The sequence below is a fragment of the Chiloscyllium punctatum genome, chromosome 27 (assembly GCF_047496795.1).
Source record: "Chiloscyllium punctatum isolate Juve2018m chromosome 27, sChiPun1.3, whole genome shotgun sequence".
NCBI lineage: Eukaryota > Metazoa > Chordata > Chondrichthyes > Orectolobiformes > Hemiscylliidae > Chiloscyllium > Chiloscyllium punctatum.
This window is the reverse complement of record NC_092765.1, coordinates 34138478-34151960: the sequence shown is the minus strand read 5'-3', so window position 1 is coordinate 34151960 and position 13483 is coordinate 34138478.

Sequence of the window (13483 nt, the reverse complement as noted above, 5' to 3'; positions counted from 1 at the left end):
ATGTGAGCATAAGAGGTATAGTTGACAAGTTTACAGATGACACCAAAATTGGAGTAGTGAACAGCAAAGTAGGTTATCTCCAATTACAACAGGATCTTGATGAGATGGGCCAATGGCCTGAGAGGTGGCAGATGGAGTTCAATTTAGATAAATGTGGTGCTGCATTTTGGGAAAGCAAGTCTTTCGCAAGACTTATACACTTTAATGCTAAGGTCCTAGGGAGTGTTGCTGAACAAAGACCTTAGAGTGCAGGTTCATAGTTCCTTGAAAGTGGCATTGCAGGTAGATGGAGGCATTTGGCATGCTTTCCTTTATCGGTCAGTATTAAGTACAGGCATTGGGTTAAGTTGTGGTTGTACAGGACATTGGTTAGACCACTGTTGGGATAGTGTGTGCAATTCTGGTCGTCTTCCTATCAAAGATGTGAAACTTGAAAGGGTTCAGAAAAGATTTACAAGGATTTTGCTAGGGTTGAAGGATATGAGCTACAGGGAGAGGCTGAACAAGCTGGAGCTGTTTTCCCTGGAGAGTCTGAGGCTGAAGGGTGACTGTATACAGGTTTAGAAAATCAAAAGGGGCAGGGATAGGATAAATAAGACAAAGTCTTTGCCCTGGTGTGGGGGAAGCCTAGAACCTGAGGGCATTGGTTTAGGGTGAGAGGAGAAAGATATAAAAGAGACCTAAGGGGCAACTTTACCACAGTATGTGCTGATGTATATGGAATGAGCTGCCAGAAGAAGTGGTGGAGACTAGTACAATTGCAACATTTAAAAGGCATCTGGATGGGTATATGAATAGAAACAATTTGGAGGGATATGGGCCAGGTGCTGGCAGGTGGGGCTAGATTGGGTCTGTTTCCCTGCTATACACCTGACTTGTCTATGTGGGTGCAGCTGCAACAGCATTTAAGAAGCTTGATACCATCCAGGATAAAGTTGCCTACTTGTTTTGCACCCCATCTACTGTCTACAATGTTCATTTCCTACAGTGCCCAATAGCAGCAGTGTGTATCGCCTTGAAGGTGCAATTAATTCATCTACTTCAACAGCATCCTCCAGATCAGTATCCGTACCACCTCGAAGGACCAGGACAGTAGATGGTTGGAAAGCGCTATTTGCAAATTTCCCTGTCAAATACTCAATCCTCACTTCAGGCTACCTTATTGTTCCTAACCATCACTCAGTCAAAATGATGGATTTTCCTTCCTAGCAACACTGGATGTTCAAGAATCATAGAATCCCGAGAGTGGTGATAGAGGCCATTTGGCAAATCAGGTCTGCACCAATTTTTGGAAGAGCATCCGAATCAGATCCATGCCCCCACCATCCTGTAGCCCTGCATTAACCATAGATAACCCACTTTGCCTACACTTCCCTGGATACTTTGGAGTGATTTAGCATAGTCAATCCATCTAGCACATCTTTGGACTGAGTTCATCATCCCCTCTGGCATTGCAGCCTAGACCAGCGTTTATTTACCCATCTGCAAATTCCAATGAACAAATTAAAAAACAAGTTAGTGGATGTCATTGACCCCTTTGTTGGCAATTAATCACGAGGCAGAATAAATTGTTAATGTGGAAACAGATCATGTTGCAGTGGGGTTACTGGATGAAGTACTGTCAGTGTCAGTTTTTTAAAAAAATTCTCTAAATAAGATTTTGCATTGTCATAAGCTGTGCAGATCGCTAAACAGGCTGAACTTCACAGCAGACTTTATATCCAAGGAGAGACAGTATTTTCTTGGAATTAATCCTGACTGAGTTCGTCCATTTTAATCATACCTAATGTGTTGCATCCAACACAAATGGAAGAGAATGCTACTTCTCCATTTCTTGTTCAATTATAATGAGAAATGTGGCACTTCAAGTCTGTCTGATCCATTGTTTTACAAAATACTATTGTAACCTCCGTATTTCCATCTTGAATGCAATTAGTTCTTCCAGTGCCTAGTGGGCTAGAATCTACCCACATACATATAAGGGGCCTTGTGCCAGTTTCAGGCTTGGGTGCTGAATTCCATTTTTATCAATCTATTCAGTCATGATCCATCTCTGGAATAGTGGGACTTGATCCTTCTAGCCCAAAGCTGGGAAACCACCACTGCACTTCTATTTTAATTGTCTTTATTAAAAAGCAAAAGGCACAAGGATGTTGAAAATTAGGTGCTGCATTTTTTTTTTAAGTCAATTTCAAATGAAGTAGAATTAGATCAGGTTGGAAGTAAGCAGATCGGAAAATATCTAGAAAGAAAATGGTTATTGTTTCGGTCTGCACTTTTTTAGGAACTTCCACAGTTTCATATTTTCAGACATGCTTTTTATCTTTGCAAACCTCTGGCTTCTGCAATAATGTATTCAACAAACTACAGATTTCTTACTTTTAGAACAGCCTAGCTACCCTTTCAATGAGATAATCTGAAAATTCTGTTTCTCTTGGGAAAACTGGTGCACGTCCCACTGGGAATAGCTAATAATACTGGCACATGTGTAATTTGAAATCTTTATGCCTGTATGAGTTTCCACACTGTTGAACAGCAATTCATTATTTATATGATGAGTTTTGTTAAATATTGAAAAGGCAATTTAAACATGTACCAAAACTCATGGCATATTGCCTAATTACACTGAGGTAGTTGCTATGAGCATTTTGTGCTCTGCTCAGTCTTTTGTTTTACAGAATTGAAATGGGAGCATGACACAAGCCAGGTTTGTTCCACAATTGTCAGAATTTGCAGAAAAATCGAACAGAAGTCTATACACATCTCTGATCTGGTATTGTACAGATGATTGATTCTGGTTAAAAAGTTAGACTTAGGCTGCATCTTTCTATTTTTGCTATTCCAGCTTGCAAAATGAAACTTCTGAATACTGTGGAAGTTCCTAAAAAAATACTCCATAGCTGTATGGAAAGATGATCATGGAATCATTGCTTGGTAACAACATTCAGCATGCGCGAAGGATCATAGACTGTGTATTTTTTATTCTCCCTTTTCTCTCATTGCACTGAAGCTGCTGATTCTTGTTGTGATCTTATCCTAAATCTATGCCCTCTAGTTCTGGACTCCCCCACCCCAAGGAAGAGATTTTGTCTTTATCCTACCCCATCATGATTTTATAAACCTTTATAAGATCAATCCTCAGCCTCTGACGTTCCTGGGAAAACAGCCTATTCAAACTCTCCCTACAGCTCAAATCCCACCTCCCTGGCAACATCCTTGTAAATCTTTTCTGAACCCTTTCAAGTTTCACAACATCTTTCCGATAGGAAGGACACCAGAATTGCATGCAATATTCCAACAGTGGCCTAACCAATGTCTTGTACAGCCATGACATCGGCTCCCAACTGCTGTATTCAATACTCGGACGAATAAAGGAAAGCATACCAAATGCCGCCTTAACTATCCTATCTATCTGCGACTCCACTTTCAAGGAGCTATGAACCTGCACTCCAAGGTTTCTTTGTTCAGCAACACTCCCTAGGACCTTACCTTAAGTGTATAAGTCCTGCTAAGATTTGCTTTCCCAAAATGCAGCACTTCGCATTTATCTAAATTAAACTCCATCTGCCACTTCTCAGCCCATTGGCTCATCTGAACAAGATCCTGTTGTAATCTGAGGTAACCTTCTTCGCTACCCACTACACCTCCGATTTTGGTGTCACCTGCAAACTTACTAACTATACCTCTTATGCTCACATCCAAATCATTTATATAAATGATGAAAAGTAGTGGACTCAGCACCAATTCTTGTGGACCTACTGGTCACAGGCCTCCAGTCTGAAAAATAGCCCTCCACCACCACCACCCTCTGTCTTCTACCTTTGAGCCAGGTCTGTATCCAAATGGCTAGTTCTCCCTGTATTCCATGAGATGTAACCTTGCTAATCAGTCTCCCATGGGGAACCTTGTCGAACCCCGACTGAAGTCCATAAAGATCATGCTGACCTGCAGCAGCTGCTCATCCTGATGACATTATCCCAGTGGTTTCAGATGGAGAGGATATTAACTTGAAAAAGGAATGGTGATGCAAGTATTGCTAGGCTTGTAGAAAACTCCTGAAATGTCCAATAATTCACATATGTCTTTTGATGGTAGAATTGACAGGAGGAGAGTTGCTCCAATGGTTCCTTATAATAATCTTCTGTGAATGGTTGATCAATTTGCTGTTCTAATTTCTCCGGCTGCACCCTCAGTTACCAGGGACTCAGCTCTGGAATGCCCTCTCTTCACCTTTTTGACTAAGCTCTTTGCCATCAGATCTCATATCTCCCCTGTGGCTAGATGTTATGCTCTCAGTATGCCTGTGAAGTGCAATTCAGAGGAAGTTCACTTGTTTCCTGGGAGGAAAGTATTGTATGAGTAAAGTTTTCATTGGACTTCAGAAGAATGAGGGATGATCTTATTGAAAGATACAAGATTCCGTGAGGTGGATACTGAGCATGTTCCCATTATGGAGGAATCTATAACTAGGTGGTACAGTTTTGTTTTATTCACTCATGAGATGTGGATACTACTGACTGAAACCAGCATTTACTGTCGAAACCAGATGTCCTTGAGAAGCTGGTGATGTGATGCTATCTAAGAGATGAAGGGGAATTTCTTTATTCAACAATAATTTTCTAAGATCATTTTCAAATACTTTTATATATATGAAAGGCTTTGGAAATCTGAAGCACCAAGGGATTTAGGAACCTTAGTTCACGATTCTCTTAAGGTTCATTTGGCAGTTAGGAAGGGAAATGTGATGCTTGTATTCTTTTCAAGAGGACTAGAATACAAGAACAGGGATGTACTGCTGAGGTTGTATAAAGCTCTGGTAGACCGTATTTGGAATGTTGTGAGCAATTTTGGGCCCCATATCTCAGGAAGGATGTGCTGGAGTTGGAGGAGGTCCAAAGGTGGTTTACAAGAATGATTCCTGGGATGAAGGGTTTGTCATATGAGGATTGGTTGAGGACTCTGGATCTGTACTTGATGGAGTTTAGAAGGATGAAGGGGAATCTGATGAAGAAGCCTGGATAGAATGGATATGGAGAAGATGTTTCCACTAGTAGGTCCTAATGGCACAGCCTCAGTGAATAGACAACACTTTAGAACTGTGATGAGGCAGATTTTCTTCATCCAGAAGACGGTGAATCTGTGGAACTCATTGCCATGAGGTTTGTGGAGGCCTTCTGTCATTAAGTATGTTTAAGCCAGAGATAGATGGGCTCTTATCTAGTGAGGCGTTCAAGGTTTATGAGGAAAAGGCAATAGATTTGGGGTTGAGAAACATATTAGCCATGATCGAATGGCAGAGCAGACTCAATGGGCCTAATTCTGCTGCTATAATCTTAGGTTCTTATTTGTCCTTGGGATTCTTTTCCACAAAAAACAGTAGATGTTGAATTATTGACTATATTCAAGGTTTTGTTGGGATTTTGATCTACAAAGGGGTCAAAGGTAAAGTGGGTAGGCAGGAAAGTAGAACTGAAACCACAATCAAGTCAATCAAGATCTTATTATATCACAGAACAGGCTTTATTGCTAAATGGCCTACTCCATCTATGTCTCATATGAGACGTTTTCATTACACTTCTCCCAAGAGTGGTGTATGAGAATTATCTTGAAGCAATTCAAGTTGCTCCAATGTTAAGTCGCTGCAAGGCGACTGCTGGAATCATGTACAGACTCTTCTACTTTCCCTGCCCAACAATTTAGCTGGTGCAGAGCAGAGGCTGCAGTGCAGTTTGAAAATATTATCAGAAGGTCAGGACTGGCTGATCAACATCAGCTCCTGATCTGGTGATACCTCAATCTTAAAATCCCTCCTTAGCATCAAGTTACAGCTCCTCATGTGAAAGTGATTTCTGCTGAAGTTAGAATGTCAACAATTTGCATCCCAGTGCACCTTTAACACAGTAAAACATCGTAAGGTACTCCAGGAAAACACTATTGGTTAGAATTTGACACAACCCACAAACAAAGAGTGGGATAAGTGGCCAGAAGTTTAGTTGAAGAGGCCATTTTTAAGGAGCATCATAAAGGTGAAGAGGGCAGTTAAGACGTTCAGTGTTTTCTGGAGGGAATTACATAACTTAGGGCTTCAGCATGTGTAGGCTTGGCCAGCAAAGGTGTAGTGAAAAATACCAGGCAAATGTGAAGAGTGCAGAGATCTTGAAAAGTTGTAGAGTTGGTGGAGGTTATCGAGATAAGAAGGATTGGTGCTAAGGAGGGATTTTAAGATTGAGGTATCACCAGATCAGGAGCTGATGTTGATCAGCCAGTCCTGACCTTCTGATAACATTTTCAAACACTTATTTGTGGTATGGAAAAGGAACTGTGCTTCCCTCTAACACCGATAACACCCTTATCCTGCAGTTTAATCCTGCTGATGTTAGTTATAGGTTTGCAATTACTATGAAGGCCATGTTCAGTTAATTTTGGCATTTTGAAGGAGCAAGAAGTATTCCCTTTTGTTCTAAAATATCCTTAAGAGTCTCTTGATGTCTTATTTAATAGAAGCACTATTTCTCAATTTTTAGACGTATTCCATTTAGCTTGTTATGAACCGTGTGGCACTAAACTCTGTCTTAAAAAGTATTGTCATCTTATTGAAAAAGGTAATACCAGTTCATCTCATGAATCACTTTGTAGAGTTGTATTGCCATACTGATTTTTTTGTTCCAATTTTCAATATTTGTATTCACAAAGTTGGAGCATTCCTTTAGTACACTCACCCACACTGTGGCAGCTGGTGGTTTGTCTGAAGTACTATTGCACAGTAACTGTCTGGTTGCTCAAATATATGCCAGCAAATAAACTTATTGTGCATTGATAGCATGGTTGGCTGTGAACACCAGCATAGCTAAGGAAGATCTTGTCTTCATTAAAGATGAAAATATGTATGTTTTTCAGGACCGAATGGAAGACATTCAGGAGGAGGAAACAGATGGATATTTTGTTTTCTAATGACAAGATTAGCAGTCTTAGTGATGGAGGCGAAGCATAATCTCCACCCCAGCTTCAACCTGCATAGTATACTGGCAGCCAGACTCAACACAGTTTAAGAATTGATTGCATTTTGACTTTACTGCTCCGTTTACCTCATTATGCATTGATGAAACTGAAAGCCCTAAAGTGAACCTCTTTAATATTACAGAGGTAAAGCTGAAAATCAGAGCAAAAGGTTTAATTAGCAAATGTAGTTAACAGCAAAATATTTGGTTCCTGTCTTTTCCTTCTTTAAAAAATAAAATCATGAAATATCTCGCTTCAATAATCTTATTCTTTGAAAAGAAGTAAAAGATGGCTGAGTAAAATGTGGAATGTAGTTTTGTGGCTGTATTAATTGTCTGCACTTTAAGAATTTAAGAATAAAAGAAATAACTTTTTATGCACCAGTGTGATTCTGCACTTTATCAATAGTTTGTTGTCTTCAGCTGAACTGAGTGTTTCTTCAGAAACAAGTGAAAGCAGTTTCCATCTCTGAAAATTGGTTTTGAATTGCTGCAAGATACATTCATGTGTGTGTGAGGAGAGCCCTAATATATTCTCCAGCAGATGGTGAGAGATCCAGGGCTAGTCTCAAAGAACATAATGTAGTTCCCATGGAAACACGCACGTTGAAAGCAAATGAACTGAAATGATCAGGGATTGGAGTGTGGTGCACAGAAAGTGGTGTCACTGTCCTTTGTAATAGTCAATTCGTGGAGGATATAGTGTAACTGCTGCTTGTTAAAACATAGACTCTTATGGTACTGTCGTTTACCATTGGGCTATCTTGCAGGTGTTCTTTGAAAGAGCTGTCAAAGATAGGCCCAGATGCCAGTTTTGTTTTTATCTATAATCTTGTGCTTGAAGAGAAAAGATTTGTATGTTCAATTGCCTTTTGAAAGTTGTTGAATCTGATTTCAACACTTATTGAGGAGTGTGTTTCAGATCGTAATATTTGTTTGCTTGAAATCATTTCTCTTTTAGTTCTTTTGTCAATTATTTTAAGTCCATGGCCTTCAGTTACTGACAAAATTGTCAGAGGAATATGTTTCTATCTAATTGCGATATCAAACCTAATCATGCTTTAAATACATTGATTAGGTCTCCCGTAATCTCTGGTCTAAGGAGAACAATCTCAGCTTCTCCAGTATCTTCAATAAGTTGAAGGCCCTCACCCTTGCTATCATCCTGCCAAATGTCTTCTACTGTCTTAATGGCCTTGGCATTCTTCCTAACTTGCAGTGCCCAAATTTGTAGACAACACTCAAGCTTAGGCTTAACTAGTGATTTGTCCAGATATAACATGGCTTTCTTGATTTTATGTTTGGTGTTTCTGCTTACAAAGCCCAAATTTCAGATGCAGTTTCTTAAGGACCATATCAAAATTCCTTGCCACCTTCAATAATTTGTGAATGTGCATTCCAGGCTCCCCTGCTTTCAAGTTAGTACCATTTTCATTACATTGCCTCTTCATGTTGTTTCTTCCAAAGTACATCACTGGACTATTTTTACAGTAAATTGCATCTACCATGTGTCTGTCCATTTGACCAGTCAATGCTATCCTCATGTCTGTTACTATGTTAATCACTATTTACTACAGTAAAGTTCTGCCATTTGCTCCTCCACCTTTTATAAATTTGCTTAACAGTGCAAAACTTGCTGTACACCATTCTGTCCATTACAGTTCAAATTTTCACTTATCTATGTGTTTAAAGAAACAGATGAAAGACAAGTTATTTCCTTGAGTAGAAAATACACACTGTGGATATGTCATGCTCTATGTATGCATATTTTTGCCGTTTGTGAAATTAAGTTTGTGGTTTACAAGGAATGAAACCTCCGTGAACGGTAAGACGTTTATGTTGCTAAATGTTAGTATCATCCACAAACTTGAACACTACATTCCCTATACTGAAGTAAGTGTTATTTATGTAAAAATAATTGTCCTAATCAAATGTTTTTAGTATTTACTTTTATGTAACCTATTCAGCTCCACTTATGTTTCCTCTTTGTTATTCCTGCATGCCTTTTCAGCTTCTGTTTGCGTGGTTTTGTACTGAGCATTTGTCATAAATCTTTTTCTGTTTTTATTTTCACCATTACTGTGTTTGCATTGCAATCAAGGGAGTTCAAGCTTTGAAAGATGCCACTTTTTATCATTACAGGAATATGCTTGGTTTGTACCATAAGTTTTTTTGTCCTGAGTGTTAGCATGAGAAAGTGTAACTTTGTGTCTCTCTCTTGCCTCTTTTCCATCACAACATTCTGGAACCGATCCTAAAATATTGACTCAGGATTTGTAAATAGAGTGCAGCCTCTGTCCAAAACAGTTTGGTTGAACCTTGTACCTGCTTTGTTTGCCAAACACTGGACCATGATGGTACATTTCATTTGGAATATAATGGTTACAAAAATACTGACTCTGACATGACAGCAGGTGATACTTTGTCTGATTTATTAATGTGTTCATTTAAAATCTCTGTCTGCTGTTTTAGAAAATTATTCTTTTAATGTATTTTGCAATAAATTTTTAATGCCTCTGCAAAATTAGCATAAAATAATTGCAAATTAATACTGTTTGCATTTTAATATTACACATGATTATTTTAGTGTTTTATAATTGTACATGATGTGAACATGATAAATGACTATCTTCCCTCCCTGTATTCATGTGTGTGAAAGACAGTAACAAAAATGCTGATTTGAATAAACTCACTGACAATTACATTCTAGTTCTAGCCCCAATCCTGCATCTCTCATCTAACTTCAGATTTGTTTTAGGCTCACTTGCCCATAAGACCAAAGAGAAGATTGATGACAACTTGAGAAAATAAATAGGAGAGCACATCTTGCAGGTGACATTGCTTTCTTCTTTTCCGTAGCTCCCTCCATTCTCCCTTCAATAACAAGAATATCATAGTGTCTATGATTGAGAATGTCTGCTCATCTGTGTTTAATGCTTCCCTCAGTTTACCTCATCCAACAGGTCAAACTTCCCAAACTCCCCTCCTCTCGCTCTGATCTTACACCTTTTCTCATTTCACTTATTTTCCTTCATGCCCTCTCTGAAGCCGTTTTGTCAATGAGACCCACCTTCTGATTCTTTGGACCCTATGTACATTACATTGCCGGCCACCAAAATTTCCTTCCTGGTTGACACATCAGCTGACATTGGGAATGATCGCAATCGAAGGATGTGGGGTTGGTATTTTAGGACTGAGATAAGAAAAAATGCTTTCACCTGGAGAGTTGTGAGCCTGTGGAATTCTATGCCACAGGAAACGTTTCATGCCAAAAGATTTAATGTTTTCAAGATGGAGTTAGGTATAGTTCTCAGGGCTAAATGAGCCAAAGAATAAGGGGAGAAAGATGGAACAGGGCACCAAGTTGGATGATTGACCATGAACACATTGAATGGCCTGCTCCCGTGCCTATTTCTATGTTTTTAAGTCAAGATTGTGTGGGAAAGTTTCAGGTGGTGGTATTCCTGTGTGATAGAGTCACACAATCTTGAGTTTAAAGCATGGGAAATACGCGCAGCAGCAGGCCATTCAGCCATTCAATACGATCATGCATCTGCCCTGTTTTTCCTTCTAGGTGGTACAGATGGTGGGTTTGGAAGATTCTGTCAAAGGAACCTGGGTGAGATGCTGCATTAAATTTTGTGAATGGTATACACACCAGTGGTGAAAAGAGGCAGAATGTGAACGGTGGTGAAACGGTTGGCAGTCATGTTAGTTGCTTTATCTTGTGGAGCTTCTTGAGTGTTGTTGGAGCTGCACTCACCTCGGCAAGTGGAAAGTACTCCATCACCAGCCCTGTCTTATGTCTTATACATAGTGATCAGGCATTGGGGACACAAGGTGAATTCCTCACCCCATACTTTCTAGCTTCTTATTTTCCCTTATAACTATTGTGTTTGTATGGCAAGTCCAGTTCAGTCTCTGGTCAGTGATAACTCCAAAGACATGTTGATAGTGGGGGACTTCAGTGATGGTAATGCCATTAAACTTTACGAGGAGATGGTCATTGCCTGCCACTTAAGTTGTGGAAATGTTACTTACCACTTATCAGCCCAAGTCTTTTATGTTATCCAGGTTTTTCTGCAAATGGACACAAACTGCTTCAGTGTCTTGAGAAGTCATCAATGGTGCTTTGGATTGTAGAAGCATCAGCCAACATCCCTTCTTCTGACCTTATGATAGAGGGAAGGTCATTGATGAATTAGCTGAAGATGGTTGGCCCTAAGATATTTGTGCCTAAGATACTACCCTGAGGTTGAATCCTACCTCCAAGATCCACAGTCATCTTTCTTTGTACTAGCTATGACTCCAACCAGTGGAGAGACGTTCATTACCTCCAGTTTTGCTCATCTCCATGATTCCATATTATGTCAAATATTATTTAGATTTCAAGGGACAACCACTTCCACCTCATTCCAGGAGTCCAGCTCTTTGGTCACTGTTAGGACTAAGCTGCAAAACGTCAAGAGCTGGGTGGCCCTGCAGAACCCAGACTGGACATAAGTGAGCAGGCTATTGCTGAGCAAGTGCCACTTGTCGCACTGTTACCAAATCCTCCCATCATGTCACTGATAGTCAAGAAGACACTGGTGGTTCAGTAACTGGCTGGATTGGAGTTTGACCTTGTCATGGACAGGAAATAACTGAGCAATTTTCAACATTGATGTGTAGTTGCCAGTGTTGAATGTGTGGTATAACAGCTTAGTTCAGAGTCAGAGGTTCTGGAGCAGAAAGCTTAAGTACTATGTCCAGAATTTTGTCAGGGCCCATACCTTTTACAATGGCAACTGCCTTTTGCTATTTCGTAATATAGCATAGAGTTGATTTACTTGTTTGAAGACTGTCATCCATGATGCTGGGGACCTTAGAATGAGCCTGAGCTGGATCATCCACTTGGCAGTTCTAACCTGATGATGGATGTGAATATTTTGGCCTTGTAATTTGCATTGATGTCCTGGCCTCCATCATTGAGGATGAGGATATTTATTCAGCTTCATCCTTCAGTTTATTGTTTGATTGTCTACTCCCATTCTCATGTGGATGTGGTAGGACTGCAGACCTTTGACGTGATCTGTTGGTTATGGCATTGCTTAGCCCTCTCTATTGCATGCTGCTTTGGTTGTTTGACATGCAAGCAGTCATGTGATGTGGTTTCACAAGGTTGACACCTCATTTTTTGGTATGTGTGATGCTCCTCCTGGCAAGACGTCCTGCACTTTTTAATCACTCTGACCTCAGCAGGATTTGACATGATTGGTCATACTATCCTTCTGTAGTGCATCTTCCATATTCTCCAGATCATTGGTGTGCCTTGCTTTGTTAAAATTGTAGCTAAATCATCTCAAGTGATAATTTCCCTTCTCTGCATCTCCAAGATTCTACTCTCCATTCCATACTCTTGATTATACATTTATATCCTGTATCATCAAGAGAATGGAATGAAGAAGATCTGTCGGCTGAGGCAGCCTGCTTTACCTCTCCATATCTCACTCAATCACTCCAATGTTGCCATGTTGTCAGACTGTTTTGTCCAATAGCCAATCATGGATGAATTCAACTCACTGAAGATTTTTGAAGGTTTCATCCATGAATTTTGGTGGTCTCAGAAAAACCCCTTTATCCTTGTCAAAGATTGCATTCCTTTTTCCAAACAGTGTTTCAGGTTGAAATCATTCAGCTCCCATCTGAAACACTATCAGGCTCTGAACTGAGCTTAGACCCTGCATCCTCTTGAAAACATTGTCTACTTACTTTCACATCTGGACAATCGCCCGCCTCAGTTCCCACCTCTGCCTCATCATTCAAACTATAAACATAATTTGTTTCAAAATTACAATCCTTTCACCCCCACCAAGGGCCATTCAACAATGCATAAAACTCCTGACAAAAATAGTCAAACCCCAACATTTGAAATCTTTTAAACCCATCTTTGGTTTATTTCCATTTAAATGTTTTCATTACCACATGTACCATTTTAGCAGGTCATTCTTAGTTTGGTAAGAATGTTGGCGGAATATGGATAATAATCTGTGCTGCCAGCACACCTGAAATGTAAGCATCCGAATCTGTCAAACATTGTCAACTGCAAGATATAAAGTTGGAAAGGCTGTTTAAATAACTTCAATGAGTTCAATTTGGCTAATCTCATCTAATTAGAAGTCTGGAAAGAGCCCCTTTAAACTGTTTCATTTAGATTGCCCAAATTCAGTAGAGACATACCATCAGACAAGACTTGGAAATTAATGTGCTAATGAACAATATCACATTTTATTACGTATAATCAATCAAACGATATACTCACCTAGGAATTAGGGGCTATTTAACTAACAGATGAGCAGATATAATGAGATATGTTTATTAGAAACACAAGATGGAATTTAAAATGGATATCCAAAATCCAGCTCACAAACAGGAAACCTTCCATCCTTCAGGCAGAATACTTTAGTTTTTATGCTGACAGGATTGCAACTCACAGTCAGAGGTTA